The sequence below is a fragment of the Amblyomma mixtum genome, chromosome 9 (genome assembly GCF_055824585.1).
Source record: "Amblyomma mixtum isolate Tamu chromosome 9, ASM5582458v1, whole genome shotgun sequence".
Lineage (NCBI taxonomy): Eukaryota > Metazoa > Arthropoda > Arachnida > Ixodida > Ixodidae > Amblyomma > Amblyomma mixtum.
Genome location: NC_143020.1, coordinates 4,588,173 through 4,604,898, shown reverse-complemented (window position 1 = coordinate 4,604,898; position 16,726 = coordinate 4,588,173). Strand labels below are relative to the sequence as shown.

The window sequence follows — 16,726 nt, the reverse complement described above, 5'->3', positions numbered from 1 at the left end:
GAAAATACATTTGTTCTTCCCTTAGGCTAGACACACACTCGCGATAAGTATTTCCTGAACACAGAGAGTAATCCTGCTATGCTTGTAAACTCGCATGAATGGAAATGAAATCTCGGTCATACGTGGATGGCATCACTTCTCGTTGGAGAGAGATTTTAACAACATTGTTCCCAATATTACAAAGAGATGTAGCATACCAGAGACGTAATAGCATAGACGTGTGCCAGCTTACCGCAAATTGACTACGCACGCGTTGTGGCATGGATACAATCAGGCAGGGCACTGCGCAATCGGAGCAGGCGTTCAGTAAACCAGTCTACATCTACGCTACTTCGTCTCCACTGCGCTAAATTTCTATTGCTAATGCCATTTATCTGCCTGCTTCAGTGAAAAGATTCAAGGGGGCAAAACATGCACAACCATTCATTTTATTCGTGCAGTCTGAGTGGGCGTGTTTTTGTGATCGTCATTATAAATTCCCTCATTAATATCATTGAACCGATTTCTGTTTGTGTGACAACACAGGAAAACCTGCTCTTGTGTTCATCTTAGTGTGTTTATTCTGGCAGTGCTAGTGGCTGGAATGAGTGGCGAACGGCAAGTGTCCGACCTCGTGTTGATGTGTCTTGTGTTAGTGTGCACGTTATAGAACAGTTCTCTGTACTTCGGTATCAAAGCCAACAAAGAGTTTACGAGCATCTACATCACCATTTCTCAGACCACTATCTCTTCTGGATATAAATGGCATAATATTTGTGGAGCTTTATATTCACACCATTTTTATCTGTTGTGGTTGTCACAATATCAGGTGTTCGTCGCCATTTCGTTTTGTGCTAGCTTCTTTGTTGTGTTGGTGTTACTTGAAGAAGCCTTGTTTTTTACATAAGGTGTTCTTGATAACAAGCTGCAGGGGTCATGGCTGCTGAAACAAAAATACTGTGATTAGTGCCTAAGACAAACATTGTAATCTTGTAGTGTATTGTAACGCACGTAATTTGGGTCATTTTTGTGAGGTTGCTTAGTGCACATAAGTATTTTATTCCAGTTTCCATTACACATTGTTGAATACGCTCTGGCTGTTTGTAAGGTGTTCATGATAACTAGTTGCAAGGGTCGTGGCTGCTGAAAGAAAAAGTGATTTGATTGGTGCCTATGAAAAACATTGTTATTTTGTAGTGTATTGTAAAGTTAGTAATTTGGGTTTGTTGTGTGAAATTGCAGATGATTATTTTATTACATTTGCGATTACAAAATGTTGAATACCTTCTGGCTGTTTGTAAAACGTACTTGACATGTGCACTAAATTCAGAAGCAGTGCAGTTCTTTCGTTAACCTTTTTCTTCGAGTAGCTGATGTTTCCATTTTTTAGCATTTTGCTTCGAGCTTCCACAGACATCATTGTGCCTTGCATCTAGGAAAGAATTGTTATTGCCAATTGCTTCAGCACTTGGTTCTGGTTCCCACAGCAAGTCTATTCTGTCTAATAGCATTGCATTTCCAGTGGCACGACAATGGGCGGTAGTTTGGTCGCTTACTTTGGAGAAAACTTTCAACCTCTCTTTTTCTCAGCCACTGTGCATTTTCATGCCGTTACATGCATCCATTCAGATAAGAAACATTGAGCAACCTTCTGGGGAATTCAAATTAAATAGCCCCCGCTTTTCTTCGTTGCACGGCAGTAAGTCCTTTCCATATCTTGCATTCGCATTCTTTGAAGGTCAGGCACAGTTAACGCATATACGCCTCGCGTCCTATATGTAGAACACCGCTTTTTGTTTGTTCTGAAACTCAAAATTTATTCTGTAAACGCTTGTGCCTGCTAACGTAGATTCAAGAGGGTCTAAACTTTTTCTATATAGGTATCGCATTGCGTTGGTTATGTATTGTGCGTTTTATGCATTCAGAAAGATTGCGCACTCTTGTCTGGAGTCCAGTTTTGAAATTCGGCCTCAGTGACTATATTGCAATGCTGCAAGGAAGACACATAACATTTTTGCATTGTCATAAAAGGAAACCACTCCGCGTTATGAGAAATGAGATTTTTGTATTGGATGGTCACAACTGTCATACCGTGATTGGTGTCTGCGAGAAACATTGTCATCTTGTAGTGTACTGTAAAGCTCGGAATTTGATTAATTGCGTGAAATTGCTCAGTGCACATGAGTATTTTATTACAGTAGCCTTTTCAAAATGTTCCATGCATTCTGGCTGTTTGTAAGACTTACTTCTTTGACATGTCGTGCATTAAAATTGTATTGCTGTGCGGTTCTTCAAAAAGCTGCTGTTTCTCTCTTTTACCGTAATTTTACTTCGAGCATGCACAGACAGAATTATGTTTTTCATCCAGCGAAGAATTTCTATCATCACTCTCTTCAGCACTCAGTGCTGTTCTCTGATGGCGTAGCATTACCAGTGGCACGACAATGTCAGGTAGTTTTCTTGGCTGCTTTGTAGAAAAGTTTGAACCTCTCATTTTCTCAACCACCATGCATTTACGTGCTATTCATACATCCATTCTAATAAAGAATGTTGAAGAACTTTCTTGGTGAATTCAAATTAAATACCCCACTTTGTTGTGTTGCACATATTGAGCAGTCCTCCCCATGCCTTGCACTAATTATTATGTGAAACTCAATCGCAGTTACACTGCATGTGCTGCCTGCTCCTTTGCAGCTACTTCTTTGTGAACACCCCCACGAGGCATATACATAGGTGCCAGTCTGATTTATTTCATTCAAAGACTATAAAATGTATGCTCATGCTACCATCTTTTATTGGCCTGAGGAGTATAGTGTTCTGCCTGACATTTATGTCCACAGCTATTTCGATGGAGGCTAAATTCTAGAGGCCTGTGTACTGTGCGATGTGAGTGCACGTTAAAGAACCCCTGCTGGTCGAAATTTCCGGAGCCCTTCACTAAGGCGTCCCTCATAGCCTGAGTCGCTTTGGGACGTTAACCATTCACTTAGGTTCAAGTAAACGACATATACAAGATGTTCCACCTAAAACTTTGCACAATTTTTAAATATAGACTTTTTTAGTTGGAACGCTTTTTTCAGCGTTGCACTGTCAGGAGGGAAACACGACGATGAGTGGGCAGTGCCGCGGGACGGAGCACTCGCGCTAGGCCAGCTGCCAAGGCTGACAAGGGACGATTTTGTTCGGGGTGGGTATCCATCGGGATAAAAGCTGGCGCACTAATAGCACTAATAGGACTAATAAACCGTCGTACGTACAAGTTAAGCCGAATAAAATTCAAAGCCTGCAAGGATAGCGATCCGCCGAATGCGATATCGAAACCAAGAGCAAACAGCGTCCAGTTTCGGTTTTTCTCTTGCCTTAATTGACGGCCAGTTTCAAATCAACTATACCTTGTGCGCGAGTGAAACCTTGCAGCCTCATATAAGATATAGTTATCTTAGGTTGTCTACTTGATGCTCATAATGTTTATTCGTATTTTAAATGCGTCCACGCCAACCATGCAGCAAGTGGTGTGACGGCGAAAGCTGCGTCGCGGGCGGCATCAAAACTCGCACGCTTTTCCTGTGTTGCCGGTTGTGCCCGTTCCTTATCTGTTGCTTTACATATTCGTGTTTGTGTGTTGTCAGTCTGTGAGAAGGAGCTTTGAAGCAGGAAATCTATGCGCATACAGAGCAAGGATAACTTCATTGCAGCCCTGTGAACGTCACTTTTGTAGCGTGTGGTAATGAAAGTGAAGACATAGTCCGTCTTTTTGCGCGCGTGCCGAAGTGTCAGCGTGCAGTCATGAAAGATTCAGGATTGCTTGTTAACGCCTTAACTAACATGAAAGCCGGAGAAGGGTATAACCACAATACCGGACAAATTTGCTCCAGTTATTCCTTTAAACCTGCTATTTCAACACTTGCATCTGCGGGCAAGTAAATGCAACATGCGGTAGGGTTGTAACTGACGTTAACCTATCTAAATTCATTACGTGTGCCTTCTGCCATGACCCTGTCACTCACTCGTTCGAAAGTGAGATTTGCTTGCTTAATTTCTCGTAGCGGGCTTTAGCACAGACATCACGTTCGTGGCGATCGATGTATGAGTTCTTCTGTGTCCGTAATCGCGTGGAAAATGCTACCGTTCTTTCGGTGTTATGTATGAAAAGTGTTCACGGTGCACTGTGGTGACTAGTGCAAGCTGGTGAACCATATCCCAATGGCGGTACCTGTAGCCAGCAGCCTACGCCGAAAACTGCTTCAAACCGCCACTAGTTACTGCGACTCACCGGGCTTTTTTTTTCTATGTACAAGTCGTCCCCCTCTGCATGCTGGCATGGCATGCAAGTATTAAATCCTTTTTCCAGGTCCTAATAGCCGCGACCCAGGAATGAAAAGTGCATGTCACCCTCAGTGTTGTCGGTAACGCGTTACAAGTAACGGCGTTACCGGTAACGCGTTAGTTTTTTCGGTAACTTAATAACGTACTCGTTACCATTTGGGAACTGTAACGGGTAACGTACTTACGTTAACATTTTTCGGTAACGTGAGGTGTCACGTTACTTGTTACTTTTTATTTCAGTTGTCCTCCTCCGCCTCTTTTAAAAAAAAACGAAAATGATGTTGCAAATAAACAAATTCTACCGGTTTTCTCGATGACTCTTGTTGCGGCTCATGCATGCCAAAAAACATCTGCCCTTGACGAAGCACTCAACTAAAAAAAAAAAGCACGAACACGCCGTCACGCACTTGTCTTCACCCCCAAACCACTCACACACACAACTCTCTAAAGGGTGGACGCATGCCGAGCCACCAATGGACCATTTGCAGAAATCTGTACGTCAGTTTCTGCGTAAGCTTGTTTTCCAACCAAAAGGTCTCGTTCCCAGGCGACACTCTCGCATTCTTGGTGGAAGCAGTTCCCTCTTCTGAGCAAAGCCAGGAATGTCGCCAGTTTACTTCAAGATGCCCACAAGAGAGCCTTCGAAGGAGTACAATGGTACAGCACAGAAAAGGAGACTGCAGTCAACAGGGCTGTTTCCAACTGTGGCTATGTTTCTAGTTGAGTTCCTAAGCGAGCGAAGCTTACCTCGAACACCCTGACGTAAACACTTGAATTTTTGCGATAATTATGCAGGTTCAAGTAAAAAAAATTGTTTATGTGCGCAAATATATCTTTTCCCCAACTATGACATTTAAACATTTCTTTATGGCTACACAATTTCCGCGAGTAATTTCGTAAGAAAACGCACGCCAGAATTGGTGTAAATTTGTTATGTTCAGCTATGGTTTTTTTCTGAAGTTGGAATTAAATGAAGCATGAGCTTTATAAAATTGTTATCTTGAGTTCTTATAGCGAAGACGCACTGATTAAAACTAATGGCCATTGAGTAACGGCAAAGTAACGAGCGTTACGTTTTTTCGGTAACGGCAACGGTAACGCGTTACCTTTTTTGTAGGTAAAGTAGGGCGGTAATGCGTTTTTTTAGTGTAACGAGTAACATATTTAGTTACTATTTTTTGGTAATGCCTATAACACTGGTTCTATGCTTGCCTCGCAGTCTGGAACTCCTGAATTCAATATCCTGCATATTCGCACTCAGGCTATGAGGGACGCCGTAGTGAAGGGCTCCGGAAATTACGACCACCTGGGGACCTGAAATGTGCACTGACATCGCACTGTACAAGGCCCTCTAGAATTCTGGATCCATCGAAATTCGAGTGCCGCGGCCGATTTCGAATCCGTGTCTTTCGTGTCAGCAGCCGAGCGCCATAACCACTAAGCCACCATGACGGACAGGCAGAAATTTTATTTTTCTTTCCCTCGTCACATGGATTTTCGAAAGTCATTGTTTTTGGACGTCTGGATTTGTTGCTGATGAGTCATATAATTCTCTCGCAATGAAAACCAGCCTCACGGATACCTTAGTAGGATAAACGCTCGGGAGAGTATATGAGCCAGAGCTTGGTCAGGTTTCTTGAAGAGAATATTCTCAACCACCTACTCTAGCTTAACTTTCTATACCATATATGGCAAGTGTTCAAAACAAAAAAAAATGATCCCCAGCGCTTCGGTCAGTACATAACAAAGACGAGAAAGGCCTCTCCTCAATTCCGCGAACTGATCTTTCGCCTTTTGCTAAAGATCACCGCGGGGAGGGGCATTCCAATGAGCCTATAGGCCAATTTTTGTGGGGCCTTGCCCGTTTCGGTGAGGTCTAATTTTTTTTTTTCGCAGAAGCGTCGTGCTTCCTCGTCACCATCTAAATCTAGTTCTCATGAGAAGAAAGCTAGAAAAGTACCATCAAAACTTCTTCCCAATGTTGATATCCTCAAAGAGGCGGTGTCTGCCTCTTCAATTCGTCAGTAATCATGGCAGGTATCAAAGTGTTACAATGGAATTGCCGCTCCATACTCTCTTCTCTTCCAGATCTAGAACTACTTATTCAGAAACATAACCCTGATATCGTGCCTTTACAAGAAACGTAGTTATCACCTTATAAATCATTTTCAATGAAAAACTTTCGAATTTTCAGATTAGATCGAAATGCTGGTAGGGGAGGTGGATTGGTAATCATGCTTTCTAAACACATATGTCATCAGGCATCTATCTTAAAATTCTTCTCCCTGACCGTGAACTTTTAGCGCTCAAAATTTCATTTCCGCAGTGTGCTGATATTACAATTGCTAATACCTACTTTCCTTTAGGTGTCCACAGGACAGACTGCTTAGACAGGTTGGTGGCTGGCGCAAGCAGTGTAGTTATTGCGGGAGATTTTTAATCCCACCACAGTGAATGGGGAAGTCGCACTGATTCCTGCGGCCAGCTTCTCTGGTCGTGGCTGTCTGCAAATGCTGTACGCTGCTGTAATTCAAGAGATATAACATTTATGCGAGGTGGTGCTCGCTCAGCCATTGACTTAACGTTATCAGCAGGTAGGCTAGAGGTGACCGATTGGTTGACAGAAGATTCGGGTACATCTAGTGATCACTTTCCTGTAACTTTCACTATCCGGTTATCTCCGCACAAAAATAATTGGGTAAACGATAAATTTGTCAATCAAAATATTTATAAAAGTTTGATGTCCGCCTCACTTGCCTCTATAGTCAGTACTAGCCGGGATGACAGAGCTCAGCAGGCGGTTTCATTTTTGCAAAGTGCAGTAGACCTAATAAACAGCCGTCTCCCTGGTGGACCCAAGAATGTGAGAAGGCCTATCGTTGCAGTGTTCAGCAAATTCGTTAAATTACACATCTTTTTCTGCATCTTTGAAAAGAACAATTGCAAAATCCAAGGAGGACTATAACAAAAATTGCTCAGGGACTAGCGGTACGTTTCCAGACTCAAAGAAACGTCCCTCTGCGCGGAATCACACCCTCTTCGGATTATACCGAGGTTGATGCATCAGAGCTCCTCTCAGTCCTGGCAATGATGCATCCCTCAGCTCCCGTACAAGATGGTGTCACTGTTGGTAAGATTAAAATTTTAGCCCAGGATTTTACAAGCAACCTCTTAGAGATTGTCAATATTTCATTGAAAAATGCATGGATTCCAAGCATTTGGAAGATAGCGAAAATTATTTTATTGAGGAAAGATGCAGGTAAAGGGTACGTCTTAGATAATATTCGGCCAATTGCGCTAACTTCAAATTTAGTCAAATTAATTGAAGGGGTAGTGCACAGTCATCTCACAAAACATGTCCAGGATGTTAATGGCCTTAGCTCAGCACAGATTGGCTTTCGTCGCGGATGCTCTATATGGACAGCGCATGTGGATCTAGAAAGTAGAATCCGGCTCTCGATACGCAGAAGAGAAGTTTCAGCTTTGGTGACTCTTGATGCAGCAAAAGCCTATGATAGTATAGAACATACTATTTTACTTAACAGACTTGCGCAGTTACATCCTCCAACCTACATTTATGCATGGATATCTGAATTTCTAAAGGACAGATACTTTTACTGCGCAGAGGGTACCATATGTTCTAATACTTATCATCAATCAAGAGGAGTGCCGCAAGGTTCGGTGCTATCACCGCTGCTTTTTAATATTTTGGTCAGTGACATCCCCATCCGTCCTGATATAACAGTTTTTGTGTATGCAGATGATAGATTTTTTCGCCTCGGCCACGGATATCCATTCAATTTACCAGATTCTGCAGGGATATTTAGGTGCTCTTGGAGTTTGGTTGCACCGTATTAATTTATCCCTGAATGTTAACAAATGTGGCATACTGGTATTTCCTCCAGACACGCCTTTGCACATTTCATTAGCCCATCACTCTCATCTGATTCCACAAGTGGAATCTGTTACATATCTAGGTGTTACTTACCATCCAAACTTAGATTGGAGCCTTCATATAAAGAACAACGTGCGTAAAGGAGAACGCGCTCAAGGCCGGCTGACACGAATCGCCAATAAAAGGTTTGGGATGCGCCGCGACACATTATTGTTACTATAAAAAGCTTATGTAAGACCTATACTTGAATTCAGTTGCATTCTGTTCTCTGGTAGCGCAAACTACAAGGTCACACCCTTAATCTTACTGGAAAGGTGTGCTCTCCGTCTCTGCCTTGGTCTCCCAAAATCAGTTTCAGACGCCCTGCTTTATCTCGAAGCCAGTATGCCCGATTTAATTTCCCGCTTTCAAATACTCATGGTGCGAACTTTCCTCAGGTCGTTGGACCCGATGACTAATGTCAGTGCTCCTATTTTTGTGTCTAAGCCGGCCTTATTTTTTTACCATCATTGGCCACGATATCAAATGCCACAAATTACCTTAACGCAGAAACTTTTATCACCGGTTGGTGTTGATCTCAGTTCTTTTCAGTGGGTTGACGACACGCCGGCGGCAGTGGAATACCATTTTGACCACATCTTCCCATCTCATGCGAAACACATGCCTACAAACATTTTAAACGGCATTCTTTCTGGTCATATAGCGGAATTCCCCCATCATGTGGTGATTTCTACCGATGCCTCCGTCAGCTGCCAAAAAGCTGCAGTTGGCACCTTTCGCAGGATTGGGCATGGAGCTATTCTGTCCGCATCCCAGATTATATCCCTATATTCTTTGCGGACTTTTTGTCTCTTGGAATGGCCCTGCACAAAATTCCGTGTCATGTATCTCACGTTATCATCCTGGCTGATTGTTTGTCAGTTTTAGTCTCCCTTGAAATTTCCCAAAAAGATTTTTTGTGCCGTTTCCTGCGATTTTTTGTCCCATCCACTTTAAAGGAGGTCCGTTTTTTCTGGGTTCCTGGTCATGCAGGCATTCATTCAAACGAGGTGGCTGATTATTCAGCAAGGTCGGCTCTTCACGGGTCAGTAACGTCCGTTCGTGTAAAACCAGGCAGTGTGAGGTATCAATGACGCGACTGCGGTGCAGGATTCCCAGTTTAAATTTATACCTATGCAGATGTGGGTGGTCACCGACAAACCTATGTGAGTCTTGCGGGGACGTTGAATCTGTCGACCATTTCCTTCTCTATTGTCCAAAGTTCGCACTTCAGAGAAAGATTTACCTGGAGGTCCCTTTCTCCAGGTTAGGGCTCCCGTTATCTCTGCCAGAGTTGTTATCGTTCGGTGCGAGCGTCAAAGGATTTGCATTGGGTTCAATTTGTGGGAATCTCCATGATTACATAATTGCAACTGGTAGGTTGATTTGCTAACTCCTTTAAAAGTATTGGATTTTTTTTTATGCGAAGCATACTACTTTAGCTACCACTTCAGCCCTTCACCGTGGTTATGCGCCTCCAAATCACATGATACATGACGTCACATCACGTGACACGATGACATCACGGCAGTGGAGAAACGGGGGCCCACCTCGCGCCGTCGCTGCGGTTGTGCGCCTCCAAATCACGTGATACATGACGTCACACCACGTGACACGATGACGTCACGGCAGTGGAGAAACGGGGGCCCACCTCGCGCCGTCGCTGTGGTTGTGCGCCTCCATATTACGCGACACGATGATGCTTCGCATTCTCCAGGCTTAACCAAGTTAAGCCTCAGCTATTTTTTCTCCCTAAACGTTCTTTTTTTTTAACTTTATATATTCTTCTGTCGTTTTTCATGGACACATTTTCAAAATTCACGTTCCGATATTTTGTCGTCATACTATGAAAATTTCCTTATTTATGCCACTACACCTTGGCCAACCCCCCGTGTGGGTATGTGCCATTATAGAGAGGAAGAAGAAGAAGGAGAAGATGGAAGCTCGGCCGACGAGAGAAGACCTACTTTCGCCAACTGGAACCGGTCGCCCCTGGACTCGGACTTCCATCCTGCGAAGTAAAGAGTTGCGATCGGCAGGCGTCTGCCTGAGCTGCGCAACTGGGGCCGCTTTAGCCACCGCCACCACCGCGCTGGCCTGACTCGCTGTTCACTGGGCTGCCAAGAGGGTGAGCACGCGTGACACTGCGACGAAGTTCTGCTGCCCCAGCGAGGCAGCCACGCTTTTCGCCGCCATCGGCGCCAACCAGCAGCCGTGCACAGATTTCTTCGCGTACATCTGCAAGAACGCCCTCGAGACAGGATTCGTCCAGCGTGACGTGGCACGCGACCTGCTAGTGAGCAGCTTGCGCACGGAGAATACACTTCTAGTTTCCGCGAGGGTGCACTAGCAAAAGGAAAAAAAGCGCAACAGAAAATGGCTCAGTGCTTATGGTGCCCTGCTGCTGACCCGAACAACGCGGGTTCGATCCCAGCCGCGAAATTCTAGAGGCCCGTGTACTGTGCGACGTCATATCACGTTAAAGAACCCCAGTTGGTCGAAATTTCCGGAGCCCTCCACTACGGCATCCTTGATAGCCTAAGTCGCTCTGGGCCGTTAGACCCCCATAAACCGTAAACCAAACCAGAAAAATGGGATGCCTGAAGCACTAGGCACGGCAGGTTTTCTGTTTTGCAGTCGTAACCTTGCTGGTTTACCCCTTTGACGCCAGTAGTAATCCGTGCTTAATAAATATATGCTGCTATTTCCTACCCTTCCACAGGCATTTGGAAGTGGCTGCTGTGATGTTCTTTTTTTCGGCAAAAGTCTTTCTTTCGGTGAGTATCGGAAGCGAAGATAGCACAAACTGTTTCGGGTTTACGGCGCAAAAATTGTTTTTGAGGAAAGGAAATGGCGCAGTAACTGTCTGACATATCTCGGTGGATATCCAAACCGCGCCGTAAGAAAGGGAGAAAGAAGTGAGTGAAAGAAGAAAGGATGATGGAGGTCACATAGTGGAGGGCTCCGGAATAATTTCGACCAACTGGAGACCTTTAACGTTCGCTGACATCGCACAGCACACGGGTGTCTTTTGCGTTTCGCCTCCATCAAAACGCGGCCGCCACGGTCGAGTTCGAACCCAGGTACTCCGGCTGAGTAGGCGAGCGCTCTAACCACTGAGCCACCGCAGCGATAGCTATGGTGCGGTAATTTTAAATAATGGCTTTTAATCCAGTGTGCAGCTAATAATTCTAACTGCTATTGATTTGAAAACAATTTGCATACCTCATCGATGCGGCCCTTTTTGGAGAATTTTTACGCCATAAAAAATATCCCACTGCTCACGTGGTCGTACGGGGCAGTCTTGGGGAGAGGGACCTGGCGTGAGCGATATCAGCTTCAGCAATTGCTCGGCACTCTTTAACTTTAGCTTCTCAGATTTTGAGAGCCGTAACCATGTCCCTGGTGTATACCAACAAGAAGAAAACAAAAAATTCGTGTTGCTCAAAAATGTACCGAGAAATTGTTGATTCAAAAAACCGTACCGTTTCGCATAACTTCGACGTTTATGCTCAATAATGAAAGTTTGCTTGCTTAGTGCGGGTAGGAAAATTTTTAACAATTTTGCACCTCGAGATTTTCTACGAAGAGCACGATGGCGAAAAAGAGCTGCAACTTTTATTTAATGGTCCCAGTAGCAAAATATACAATCTTATTTACCTGCTGACTGCAATCTATATCAATTTTCTTAATTTCTAAAAACCTGAAGGCCCCGGAACTGCCTTTGTTACACAATAGACTATATCGGACTCGTCATTGCCTACAAGGTATTTACTGACGCAATTGCGAACGGAACAACCAAGGAACCAGGCTGCCTGTCTCAAAAGCAACCCCACAAGACCCCATATTCACATTTCCAAATAGATGATAGATGCTCAGAATATAACCAGTCGCTATATTTAGCTTTCATTGATTACTAGAAAGTAGTTGACTCAGTCTAAATTACAACTATCATGCAGGCATTGGGGGGGGGGGGGGGGGGGGGGCATAGAAGAGGCATGCGTAAAAGTACTGAAAAATATCTACAGTGGCTGCACAGATGCCATAGCTCTTCTCTAAAAAATAAATCAGGAAAATAAATCAGGGAGATACGATCTCTCTGGTACTCTTCATCATGAGTTTGCACGAAGTATTCATGATCTTGATTAGAAATAGGCAATAAAATTAAATGGAGATTAACTTGTAGATCGATGATTCGCTGATGTTTCCTTGTTAGGTACCGCAAGGGACAAATTGCAAAGCGTGATCAAAGACCCAAACACGCAAAGCAGAATAATAGGTTCAAAATCTAATATAAAGAAAAGTTGTTTTCTTTGGTTTGGTTTATGCGGGTTTAACGTCCCAAAGCCACTCAGGCTATGAGCGACGCCGTAGTGAAGGGCTCCGGATATTTCGACCACCTGGAGTTCTTTAACGTGCTCTGACATCGCACAGTACACGGGCATCTAGAATTTCGCCGCCATTGAAATTCGACCGCCGCGGCCGGGATCTAACCAGCGTCTTTCGGGAATATAAAGAAAACTGATGTTCAAAAGTGTCGGAAGAGAACCCAACTTATATAACACAGGCAGCGAAGCGTTGGGATTGGTGAGGGAATACCTATATCCACTACATAGGACAGGTAGTCACCGCAGGTCCGGATCCCGCAGATGAAATAACCAGGAAAGTAAGAATGGGTATCGGATCGAGTGCACTGGAGAGGTACTTTCAGGTAATGAATGACAGTTTACGATTATCTCTCAAGAGGAAAGTATATAACAATAAGGGAGTAATTACCCCCCTCCCCCCCCCCCCCTTATTACAAATCTACTCCACCTTGGGGGATTCCCCTAAAAACCTTTGTTAAAGTATATAACAGTTGTATGTTTCTGAACTCACCTATGAAACAGCGACATAAAGGCTAAGGACAAAGCTTTAACTTAATTTCAGCAACCCTAAGCGGCCAATGGAAAGGAAATTTTAGAGGCACGATGAGAGCAGAGTAGCTTAATGAGAATGAAACACGAGTTATTGATATTCCTAGTCGAATTGAAAAAAATGAGAAACATGAAATGGGCATGAACAGAACATGTAATGCAAAGGCAAGATAACCGATGGTCGTTAAGGGTAACGGAGCGGATTCCAATAGAGGGCAAGAGTAGCTGGGGGCGGCAATGTGCTAAGTGGACGGCGGAGACTATGAATTTTGTGGGGATAATGTAACCACAGCTGGCACAAGATTAGGTTACGAGACAGCCCTTTGCCTTGCAGTGGGCATATTAAGGCTGATAATGGCGGTTTCAGAATTTTAATTTTTCTTTTTTGCGTAACGTCAACAACATACCCGGCAGTTTCTCACCACCTAAAATTGAGAAAGTATGTTCCGTGCTACTTGCTCAGGCAAACTTCTGGGGTGTTTAAGCGCCCGAGCTCGAAACTTCTGCTTCACTTTACTCGAAGCCTCCATTTCAAAGCCGTTGTGCGCAAACGTACTACGGTCATATGACCTCATTTGACCAATCGTAACTAGCGCCCATTTTCCAAACCACGTAGGTGCGATGTCAGAGCACGTTAAAGAACCCCAGGTGGTCGAAATTTCCGCAGACCTTCACTGCGCCGTCTCGCATAGCCTGAGTCGTTTTGGTACGTTAAACCCCCATGAACCAACCAACCAATATTTCAATTGACCGCGGAGGTTTATATATTTGACATGCAGTACCCCGTATAGTTTCCCGGAAATACTGACCAGCGTAGTTCCTGTTGAATATCAATGAACCACAACCTGCATGTCAGCCTTTGTCAAAAGTTTGGAGCGCAGGGGGTCTTCTTTTGAGCCACACTCAATGGGTCCCTAGCGCTCCAATGGGTCTCTAGCGCTCCAAATTTCCTGGACAAGAGAAGATTTCTGGTACTGCCCCCTGCAATAGGTACGACTACCATAAAAGCTCCTGAAGTCTCAATATAAAGCTTGGAAGTGAAACCCCTGGGCTCTAAACTTTTGACAAAGACTGTACGCATCATTAACGGACTAACCAGTGGCTACGAACAGGGGCATCTCTGCTTGACAGCTGTGGCATGAGACGGTCTAGTGTCGAGACGCGGCGTCTTGTTCTACTTAAGACATGTGGTTAATAATAACATTATATTCGGTTTAACATTTCTCGAGCTTCTCATATCGTTAGTACTAGGCTACCTACCAAACACACACTAAACATTGCTATCAACAATTATGTTCTTCATTTCCACTAGATGCCCTTTGCTGCAGTGAATGACGGAATGATGTTACGCGAGTCTCCTTGAGTGGCCGCGTTTCGGGAGATTTCGGTTCCTGCAAGGCAACTTTGTAAGTTGCCTAACAGATCATAAATGAGGCGCTTAGCTCTATGCCATTATTGTGTTTTAAAGCCAGATTCCTACTACTGGTGGTACAACTTACGATTTCGATGCGGATGAGACAGTGACCTTCAATGCCTCACAAAGTCAAACCGAATTGTGTGGTGGTATGGCCCAAGCTATAGTAGAATACGAGCACGTGATCATATCACTGTGACCACAGGGTACCGCACCTTAACCTTTACCCTTGACCTTTGGCTTGACCTTTGATATGAGACAGTGGGCACCACATTGACAATGACCTTCAGTGCACCACAAGGTCAAAAGAAACTTAACTGGGTCGTGGTATGCCCAGAGCTATATTATTACGACCACGGGATCATATGTATCTGACCATTGGGTACCTGACCTTGACCTTTAACTTGACCCTTAATCTTGATATTTTATTTCAGACAGTGTAGACTATGGCTAACAGACCTTTCGCTCGTGTAACTAGCTTCAAGGCACGTTGAACCCAAGTCATTTTTTTTGCAGTTGGGTGTCACCTCTGACATCATCAAGGGCACCCAGGACTACGGCAGTCAGGCGGCAGTCGCACTTCACACCCTTTACACATCGTGCATCAAAGAGATATGGTAGGAGCACCAGCGAGTCCGGGATGTTGCGGCGGCCGTGCTAGAAATCACCAACACCACCACGCGAACAAGTGGCGCAAGCTTACTTCGTTTGGGCCTTGTGGTGAATAAGCGGTACGGCCTGCCGTTCATCTTCGAAGTATTGAGTTCAGCAGGCAAAACACCGTGGCTCATGTTCGTTAGATTTACACCTCGTGTCGGTGACCACCAACATCACTGCGATGCTTCCTGCTACGGTGTCACTCTCTCCATCCTTAACTCCCACTTTGGATGTAATTATACCAATGAGGACGTCTCGAAGTGTGAACAGAAATTTCCGGCTGCCTCGCCAAAACGATCATCCGTGTCTTTGAAGGAGATTAGAGATGCTTTCGGACATCTTGAAGCGTCCCAATTCAAGAACATATTGCTCGAGTTCCTTCTAGATGTCGACCGTGCGAAAATAATTTCTGCCATAGCTAAAGCGGGCCTCTTTGCGGACATTCGGCTTCTGATAGACGCAGACCATCAGCCGTTGGCGTCGTTGTACGTGATGCTTCTTGTCACTCTGCAAGCCATGCAGTTACATTACACAGGGCAACACACTAAGTTCACCTGATATGCGTAGCGAGGACGTCTGTCAAAGACACGTACGCCGGAGCTACCACCTATGGCACGTAACGTACGTGGCGGCACTCGCGACTCCCGCTAAAGACCGCCAGCTGCACAAAATATTCGAAGCTACACGGTGACGGTTCATTGACTATGACCCACTTCGGCGGCTGATGGCAGCCGGAAACGCCACTGACAACTTCCGGGCCGTAGTCGCCAACGTATCGCTCATGCTACCTGGAGACCCTGTCTTCAGAGAGCCAGCCGTGCCGCAGCTGACCTCCCAGGGCTTCCCCCGCAACTTGTTCTTGGCTTTGAACTTCGAGTTCGAAGCTAAAAAGGAGACAGTTCGACGTGGCGTGCCCTGGTTTCGAGACAACCCCGACAGCAGAACGGCGGACCGCATGCTCTTTGCGAATGAGACCAGTCTGTACGTGTCATCACTGAGCTACGGGTGGCTGAGTTCCGGTACCACTGACCCACTGTTCGCCGATGCTGCGGTCATTGCGAGTCGCATGGCCGCCTTGATGTGGCTCAAACTGGTCAGCTGGAAGGACTGGTCACGAGAAACGAAGACAGCTCTTCAATCACACAGGTGACGATAATGCGAAAAGGAAGCGATCACTCCCGAAAGAACGCGTTCTTGCATGCAGCAGACTGTATTTGTTGCGGCTCCCATCACGTTCAAGATGAAGTTTACTCTATTCCTTGCATGCTAGCGTCGTGAAAATGGTTACAGAGTAAGTGGCGTCCGAGGCAGGCGCCTTCGCTGCGAACGTATTTTCAGACGCCTCTGGGGCTCCGCTTCTGGCAAATTGTACATGCTTTAGTCGAGGGTTTGACGGCCTACCGTCTGGTCAGGTATCATGCTGATGAGGTGTACTGGTCACCGGCCAAGGCCAATAAAGTTGCAATTTTTTTACGTTTCGGGAGCGCTGCGGCAGTCTTG

General features: G+C 45.0%; 1 non-coding gene and 1 pseudogene across 1 annotated transcript; both read left to right on the top strand.

Moving 5' to 3' along the window:
* The window catches only part of LOC149328126 (uncharacterized), a 33,218-nt pseudogene extending 18,028 nt beyond the window's left edge, over positions 1-15,190 (top strand).
* LOC149328127 (U5 spliceosomal RNA) lies at positions 6,056-6,181 on the top strand. Its single transcript, XR_016285886.1, has one exon. It is a non-coding gene; the product is annotated as a U5 spliceosomal RNA (small nuclear RNA).
* Positions 15,191-16,726: the final 1,536 nt, after the last annotated feature.